Source organism: Lissotriton vulgaris, chromosome 6 (assembly GCF_964263255.1).
Source record: "Lissotriton vulgaris chromosome 6, aLisVul1.2, whole genome shotgun sequence".
NCBI lineage: Eukaryota > Metazoa > Chordata > Amphibia > Caudata > Salamandridae > Lissotriton > Lissotriton vulgaris.
Window position 1 is genome coordinate 1,672,287,280 of NC_141694.1, and position 9,540 is coordinate 1,672,296,819.

The window sequence follows — 9,540 nt, forward strand, 5'->3', positions numbered from 1 at the left end:
GGAGGCATGCTAATGTCAGCAAGGGTGGCACAGTGATGCTGGCCGCGGGAAACACGGATGCTGTCAGATAATGTAGTGGTAACTCCATGCTGGGAGAAAGGTTGTAAAACTGCTGCAGGGAGGAGTATGCAGAACCTGGATGGGTGACAGCGATTGGGAATGTCCTGAAAAATAATGGTTACCTGTTGTCCTTCATGCGGCCCTGGGTCCTAGTGCCTCCCACAGGGCTCGTGGCTCATGCTGGGCGAGTCGGGCTTCCCTCCTCCGCTCTCGGCTGGCAGCAACTCAAGCACGCACCCCGAGCCGCCGCCAATGCTGCTGGAGGAGCCCGGGGGGAGGCGCGGCTTCTCCCCCTCCCATGGAGTCCCGATGGCTGAGCCTGGCCGGGGCGGGAGGAGGAGGAGGGTCGGCGGCGCTGACTGCTTTGCTGGACTCTCCCCCTTGTCCTCCAATTCGCACTATAATGCGGGCTTTGATTGGTCGCAGTGCCGAAGCTGCCAGCGAACCAGGAGCTGGCAGCATCACCCCCACGCGCCCACCGGCGGCAGCATCATCAGAGGAGCGGCGTGAGGGGAGGGGGAGCGGAAGCAGGGTCAGAGTGCCGCGAGGCGCCGTGCAGCGCGCGGCCGGGGCCTGTGTCACGAGTTTATTCCGTCACGGCCCCGCTGCACGGGAGTGGCGGTTTGGCCCCGCGCTAGTCCCTAGACCTTGCTCCTGTGCTGCTCATCTCCAGGCTACGCTCTCGCGGGGTAGCTCATTTCCACGGTTCTGCCCCTGAGGCGCAGAAGCTCATTTGGCTCTCTTCCACGCAGCTGCTCGTCCTCTGTTCCTCGGAAGCGGCTGCTTACTCTGGAGGTTTGCTTTTGGGAAGCAGCCATAGGACGCCCCCGGTTCGAACCAGCCCCCTCGCATCCTTAGCCTCACCATTCTCTTGCAACGACGCTTTATTCGGCCTTGGCGCCTTGTTTTGGGTTACTTTCTCGATTGAGATTCTTTGTGAGGCTCCAATGAAGGACCCGTATGTAATACCATTCAATGATTTTGTTAGGTAAATCTCCATAGCTGCCAGGGTTTTCAGATTGCTTATGTGTGACATTTCCGTTATTTTAGTACACTTATGAGTGACATTCAACTACCTTAGAGTGACATTTATCACACGTAAAACCGAGCAATGAATTTCATAGAAGCAAATAAATATCTGATATTGCACTCTTTTTAAGCAAAGTGAACCGCTAATCTATCTTGAACATGCTGCGAAACCCCTGGAATGGACGGTTATCTGTTTATAAAATTAAATCCGTGCGTGCCAGGATGCAGCCTATCGAGGGCTTTAAGGGGGATGAAAAAAAACTGGGTGGTCTCATAGGGTTTTGACCAATGTAGTTCAAATCAAATCAAAAAAAGCTTTATTCGATTGTAAAATAGTGCAATCATAAAAGCAGTACATTCACCAGTATAACAGAATAACAATGTATAAAATTAAATAACTCTATTGACATTAGTCATACATGAAAGTTAAAAAAAATAGTGCTTACCGACTAAATAAGACTTACTGTGTAGCAACAGAAGTAAAAGGGCCAGTGCTCATGAGAGGTTACAAATGAAGACAAGGCAGTTCTGAGGAGGGACTAACAAGCCTATTAACGAATAAGAAGCCAGCATTTACGAAGGACAATGGTAAGCCAATGAAAATTAAAGGCAGAGTGGGCAGGGACATCAAGTCCATACTAGAATACAGCATGCCTCGCAGAGCAGCGCTCTGCCCAGGCTAGACCTAAAAATGAGGATGGAGCCTAAGTTTTAACATTCCAGTGCTTCCTGACAGACTGAAGACTTTCCCCATCTTTAGCCAAAGCAATTATCGAACATTGGATATTAGAATGTAATTGGAACTTCCAAAATACTAAGAAAATTGCCTTTGCTGTTATCGTTCTGGAATATTTTTCTGTTTACGTGATGTAATAATACTGGACAACCAACCCTGAACTTATGCAAAGTGCCCCGGTATCAATTCTTTAGGTCTAATGTGCGCTATATAAAACTGCTAATAAATACATTCTAAATATACACATGAGATGTGTGCTCAAGTTGTCTTGCATTGTACATAAAACTCTTCTTTCTAGAAAGCCTAAATATGGGGTGCAGAAACTATTAATTTCAACTGGACCTTGCTCTTTCCTGAGGACAAATATTCCTCTTTTTAAAATCCATTCTTTCCCAAATGAAAAGACACTTTAGCAAGCTTCTCTGGGATGCACAGAGAATTTGGATCTCTGATCCATCAGAATTAAGGTAATCCTTTCCTTTGAAATCTACACAAGAGAAGACAAATGCGTGCTCCTAACTTCTTTCCCAGTTATGACCCATATTTAAACTCTGCTTTCTTTGTCCCTGATCCTATTGTACAGAACATGCAATATAAATACTGTAATTGCACCTGTTCATATTTGAATAGCTGTTATTTTAATGATCTTTTTCTGTTCTGACTAAAAATGTACATGTTTGACATCAAATTGTTGATGATCTTTTGTATATGTTGCTCCTCATTTTGAAAGGACCTGTAGTCTAATTTTAGCTGCAAACCTCCATCTGCATCCAAAACAGGAAAACAAAACCAGGACAAATGACTCCCAACCGGGGTGTTGGCTACCTCAATTTGCAGAACTAAAAAACTGTGCCTAATCATAGGAGCACATTTGTGGCATGCTATTTTGTGCACCTGGGATTTATTCGCCTTTCTTAATTATGTGCATTAGTAATCCGTTTATCAGTATAACGACTGGCTCTGGAACTGATATGCTTTTAAATTAATTTGATTTAAAGTAGTAGCCTGAAAGCTTACATTGACCTGACCCTCCTGCACCTATCCTGGTTCTGGTACAGTATGCGGTATGTCTTGTGCAGAATGCTGCTGTGTATTGTATTTATTGCTGATGGCACAGGGCCAACCACACTTCTGCGCTCCAACTGGATTAAGAAGTTACTCCTTGACTCTCCAGGGTGTACGGAAGTCAATCAGTTCAGGTTTAGAATAGGCGGGTGAAGAAACAGCATCCACATTTAAAGGTAAGAGTCCTTATTCAAAAACAGCCTCCTAAGCTTTTCTTATAGCATCTCTCTTCTGCTCTTTCTCTCTTCAAAACAACATTCTAAATGTAATCTTGATGACATCACAGGTAGGAAGGTACCAAGAGGTAAGGGGGGCATCGTGAAAGCTAAGGGACTAGAATGAAGAGAAACATAAATAAAGATCAACACTTCACACTAGGATATTACAAGCCTGGGTACCAACTCAGAAACACCAGAAGAAAGTACATCAAACTCCATAAATGTAATGTCCAGTCAATGATAGATTTATAAGGAAGAAGCAAACTTTTATTAACAGGTACAAGGAGAGCATTTAAGATTACAACAGCGTAAAACAGAAAGTGCTAGCGTCTTCTGCGTCAGAGCTCAGATTACAAGCACTTTATAAATGATATCTACTTGATCTTAGTTTTGAAATCAAAATTCAGCCTCATCATTAAAGAAGTAATAGAGGGCAGTACCTTTGAACCTCATTAGCCTACCCTGATTTTTGTTAGCACAGTCTGAGTTGATGGAAAAGAGTTACCGGGCAACGAAATACAATGTATAAAGATTACTGATAGGTTTGCCTTTTTGTTACAAAGGTTTCTAAATCTAGAAACACACTCTCCCAAACTTGCTAAATCACAAGGCTGGAATCACAGCTGCTGAGTTTCAGGTTAAAAAATATTCAATAAATCCATCCCCCAAACACCCAGGGTTCAAACGTCAACAATGTTGAATGCTTTCATTGCCCTTGGGGTGTCATAGACTTGTTCACTATTACTGGGTGGCTTCGTTCTATTAGGAGGCTTCCAATAGATTTGGCAGTCAGTCAAGTCATGTGTAGATCTTCCAGGTAATCAGGTGTCTGGTCTTCTCAAAGTGGAGCAGTTCATTTATATTCCCAATCTGGGCCCAACAGGAGTCTCCCACAATCCTGACTAACCTCCAAAAGGAAGGCAAGAAATGACTAGTACAGGTTCTGCCTATTTTTCGATATCCACACTCCTCTTGTGTGAAGATAACCTGGCAACATGTTTGGTTCAAACTACCTACATATATTTCACATGATGGCGTAGGCTAGAAACCTGAGCCAACCAAAGTGTTGAACTTTTAAAGTTCAAAATTTTACTCCTATCCGCATGTCCCAGTATCCAGGTTTTGGGGCCTAAATGTCTCAGTGTACTATGGTTAAGAGACCAGTATTCCCATCTGCTCGTAGTCATAACAGGTGTATTTGTAAAGCGCACGATTACCCGAAGATGTCCTGGCGCTGAATAACAGATGTTTATTGTTACTCAACTCAATGGTACTCATTTTATTGACCTCATTTAGATGAAAGGCTGAGTGGAGCAGCCAGGATTTGAACCTGTGACCATGAGGTCGTACACAGGCCCCTGCAGTGGCTGTTTTAGTTCACGGAGCCACCAGACCCGGCATGATGTAGGTTGACCTCAGCCATTTGCAGCCAGGTAGCAGACTTAAGTATATTATTTTAATAATTTTATCCTTTGACTACATGTTTTTTTTAACTCTAATGACATTTTAAAACCTTCCATGAATTTTGTATGCTGGAATCAAATTATGCTGATTATGTTGTTTCTTAACTTAGTATTGTGTAATTTTGGAACTTTGTTCCCAGTATGAATGTTTTGCTATGCTTTTATGAGTTTTTCTCGAATAAAGCTATTTGAATCGAATCGTATAGGAATGCGAACCACAGACGAAAAATGAGGAGGGGTCTTTTCCTGAGCAGTGAAGGCTCACGCGCAAAACCTCTGGTAGAAACTTAGCTCCATGCAGATGATAACAAAATGATTTCATGAACCAATTCATACGTGCCAACATTCTTAGACCAAAAATAAAGTTGGAATTTTCCAGTTTTGAAACCAAGAATTACCACAATCATGACATAACACAATGTTTATTTGTAATATGAATGTCTATCTTTGGATCTCTTGGTGCTGAAATAACAAATGTTTAATGTAACCCAAGTCAAAGACACTCATTTTCAACACATGATCTTTCCTCTGAGTTTAACATCAAAGAAAAACACAATACATTGTAGGTTGGAACGCAAGGCTTCTGACCCAGGCGGAATCCTGAGAAGTAAATGGCATGACAATAATTAAAAATATATAAATTAATAGCATCGTTATTCACAAAGCCAATAGTTTACACTTTCCTAATGCGAGTCCTATTGGCTATGGCAATGCTTGTTGGTAGCAAGCAAGGACAGGGCTGTTGTTGGTGCTGACTGATGATGTGGTTGGGCTGAGTGATGTGGTGGTGTATTAGAGTGATGTGGTGGTGTATTAGAGTGATGTGGTGGTGTCCCAGAGTGATGTGGTGGTGTCCCCATGGTGGTGTCCCAGAGTGATGTGGTGGTGTCCCCAGAGTGATGTGGTGGTGTCCCTGTGTGATTTGATGGTGTCCCCGAGTGATTTGATGGTGTCCCCGAGTGATTTGATGGTGTCCCCGAGTGATTTGATGGTGTCCCCGAGTGATGTGGTGGTGTCCTCGAGTGATGTGGTGGTGTTCCTGAGTGTTGGAAGTTTGAGTTGGAGGGTGGATTTGGAATTGGAGGGTGGATTTGGAGTTGGAGGGTGGATTTGTATAGTGTTTACTACTCTTGGTCGATCTGTTGAATTCATTTACACCAAGTAGCACGCTTCTCTGGAACCTAGGTTTACTGCTTAATCTAGTTATTAATTATTTTTGGAGTTGGAAGGTGGATTTGGAGTTGGAGGGTGGATTTATATAGTGTTTACTACTCTTGGTCGATCTGTTGAATTCATTTACACTGAGTAGCACGCTACTCTGGAACCCAGGTTTACTGCTTAATCTAGTTGTTATTAATTATTGCTTGCTATTTGGGGTTAGTTATGTGCTCCCAAGAAAATCATTCTATACATTTGCTCCAGTTTCATTGTGGTAGATTAGCTTAAAAGCACACTCTCTGGCATCCACACAAATTTCCCCTGAGGCCCCAGCTCAGGTGTGATTTGCCCTCACACTCAACCCCCTAAAAGGGCCCCAGGTGATCAATGGATCTGGAATGGCATCAGATACTGGAAACAATTGACACCCTCTAAAAAAAACAATAAAGTCTCGAAAACAAATAAAGTTTGTCGATGCTTTGAATTCACTTTTGAGCAAGTTCTAGATTTTTTTTAATCACATGTAGCCTGAGAGATATAGCAGGGCTTGGTCTCTGGGGCTTGTTTGGGGGTGGGGTTGCGGGACATGGTGTATTGGGGCCTTACCCCACCCAGGTTTGTCAATTGTTTAATATATTCATGCCGTCCCAATGCAATGACTCCGGGCCTCATTGAAGGCTTGGGAATCAAAGGGCTCGCGAGGGCAGCATCACCTTCTCAAAGGAATCCTTTTATATGGACATTGGGTCTGTGGGCAGATGGAAAACAGCAGGAGAGGGTGCTAAAAGGAGCTGGGGAGCAGGCGCCTACGGGGAGGGGAGCTGGCCGCACCGGAGTGGCTGGGAGACTGGCAGGAATGGGGTCTGAGCCGTGGGGCGCATGCATTGGTACCGTGTAATTAGCACCTTCTCTGCTGCGAGACTATGGAGCACTATTAGAGGTGTTCGTAATTGAGTCTGGGCGATCTAGGCAAAGAGAGAGACAGTGAGAGATAGAGAGAGTGGGGAGCTGAGGTTAAAGAGAGAGAAGGAAAGCAGGACGGAGAGCGAAAGGGGAGAGAGGGAATGAGAGTAAGAAAAGGAGAGAGCCGAGGATATTGGAAAGAGAATGCGGGGAGAAAAAGGGGGAGAGGAAGGATGAGAGAAAAAGAGAGAACGCAGGATTGACATGGGGTTTGTGGTAGTCAGGAGTTCAAAGTAAAGATTTTAAAAGGAATACATACACATGCACAAAGCACGAAGGCTAGGGAGCAGGAGATCATATGAATTAATCTAATTGGCTAAAGAGAAGATGCAAAAAATAAGTTAAAAGGGAGAAAGCAAGAAGGAATAAAAGAAGATTAAAAGGGCTGTAATTTCAATTAGCATGCAATGCAAAAATAGAGGAAAAGGTATAACAAAAAGAAGGTAAAAGAAAAAGACAATAAGCATACAAATAAAGTAGACAAATTAATGCAAAATGATTAGGAATTAAAAATGGACAAAAGAGGGAATTAATGAGATGATGAAGGGGGAGAGCGAATAAAGGTGGAATGCAAGCAGCCTATGAAATGAGATTCCGATAAAAGAGGACTGTGGGAATGAATGAACTGTTGGATAAAAGATAGAACTAAAAAAAACAGTCATGTGTTTTCTCTTGCACTTGTAAAATGTGCGCACTCGCTGACATTAGCTCTCTGTGACAAGGATCATTTTCCACCTCTGCACAAATTGGAAAGAGTGACTCAGAATCCCCCATTTTGAGGCTGACAAAGGAGCCTGTATGATCGTAGACGGCAATCAACGGACATCAAACCAAGTTACCGTGAATTGCTTTTGAAGGACAGGCAGCGCTGGGAGGAGGGCTGGTTCTGCGGAGCACGTGAAGTGGCAGAGGGGGGCGGGTTAGAGCATTCCTTTGAAGTCTGAAGCTCTCGGCATTGCTGTGGCGGGTCTGATGCGATGCGGCTGGGGGGGAGCAAATGGCAAGCGCGTGCATGGGAACATGCACTGTGAGTAATCCGCCTGCCAAAGCCCTTGGTCAAGAGTTTGTTTCAACTGCTATAAACTCGCCTATTAATCCCTGCGGGATATAATAGGCGAGCCCTAAACATGGATATAATCAGGAATAACAAAAATAAAATCCAAAATTCCTTAAACACTATACTCTTCCTATAGCCAACCGCCCTTTTTAGAAACCTTGCACCTTTCCAGATCATATCCGCGTTGTCCAGGGTTTGCAGTGCAATATACGCAGGTCGGCAATTCCTAAACCCCATAATTTTTAACATTGGTCGATTCCACACTTTTCTAATATCAAAATAAAAACCACAAAAAAAATGACATGGATGGTGGATTGACATGAGCAATCGTCACAAGGACAGGCTATATGGTGCGGCTCCAATTATTCATGTTAGGAAAGCTGGTAAGTCCATGGAATATGCCTTGTCTAAATCTTGTTAATAAAAACCTATTGTACCCTACTGGAACTATCGATTGGTAATTCTGCATTTTTAAAAACACTTGAGATCATTTGATTTTTATACCATGGGCTTAAAAACCTTGTCATTGCCAACATTAAAATACCTTCTTTTTTTAATTCCTTCCTGCTTATTGATTGCAGGGATTCGGGATCAGTAAAATCCTCCGGATGACCCAGATTCTGCATAAAATTATAATCATAATAAATCCATGGGATCCTTAGTACTTTTTCCAATTTTAAAATATCCTTTAAAATATCCCTATTTAATGTGAGTTCTTCTTTAGTCCATACTCGATGCCACAAAAAAACGGGCTCAAGTTTAATATTGTCAGACAAATACGTTAAACCCAATTCGGTGTGGCAGACGTAAGCAAATGTTGTTCTGGGTGCCGACAATAGATATCTTAGGAATTTATTTTCCACTACTTGTAGAGAATGTGTATTTGCAATAACCCAGAACCATAGGTTGCGGTGGAAATACTTTTAGCCCGATAAATTTGTAAAAGTTCCACTGCTGGTCTTTTCCCTAATCTTTTCGAAAACTGGGTGAGTGCAGATATAGTGTTAATAAAACTGAATTTTTTAGATCGAATTGCCTATGCCCACGTATCTTCTTGGTGGAACATGACACCCAAATATGAGAAGGTTTTTGTTTTTTCAATCTTCTGGACCGCAATAAACATTTCACGAAATGTTTTCATCCCCGCACCACATCTCATGACATAAGTCTTGGAAGTGTTCACTGATAGTCCTAAATTTTAGACGTGCACTCAAACTTGACTATTATCATAGTAGGGCTCCACTTTGGGACTCTCCGGGCTCTCCGTCTTGGCTCTTGGATAGTCTAGCTCTATCTGTTCGAGAGGCCGGACTTATATCATGGGGGGACCTGTTTGTTGAAGGTACTTTACTTTCATGGGAGGCTTTGAGTTCAATAATAGGAACGCGTTTCTCAAGATTTAAATACATTCAAATTCAGAGCTGGGCTCAGGCTCAAAGCCGGGGTAGGGGCAGATTCAAAATAGGTGCTGAGAGTAATCTGGTATCCCATCTGATAGATAAATTACCTTTTAAGAAAGAGATCACATTTTGGTATAACCTCATGATAGACGAGACTGATGGTGAACTTTTGCTCCCCCATTCGCTCTGGGAAACATATATCACTAACACTGATATGGAGAGTCTGTGGCTAGAATCATTTAAAATTTTGGCAGACACTGTGAAACCTTCATGGCTCTGTCGCAACCATCTGTTCACATTGCACAGGGCGTACTATTCCCCATTACGTTTATCAAAATTTCCTAATAACGCCTTGGTTGCTTGTCCTAGATGTGGTTTAGTAGCCGCATCA

At 42.9% G+C, this 9,540-nt stretch overlaps 1 protein-coding gene across 1 annotated transcript in view; it reads right to left on the minus strand.

Moving 5' to 3' along the window:
• LPGAT1 (lysophosphatidylglycerol acyltransferase 1) overlaps positions 1-742 on the minus strand; it is a 552,601-nt gene extending 551,859 nt beyond the window's left edge. The window contains exon 1 of the mRNA XM_086927846.1: positions 183-742. The gene's annotated coding sequence lies outside the window, so the exon portion shown is untranslated. The remainder of the gene's footprint in view (positions 1-182) is intronic.
• Between the last annotated feature and the right edge of the window lie 8,798 nt (positions 743-9,540).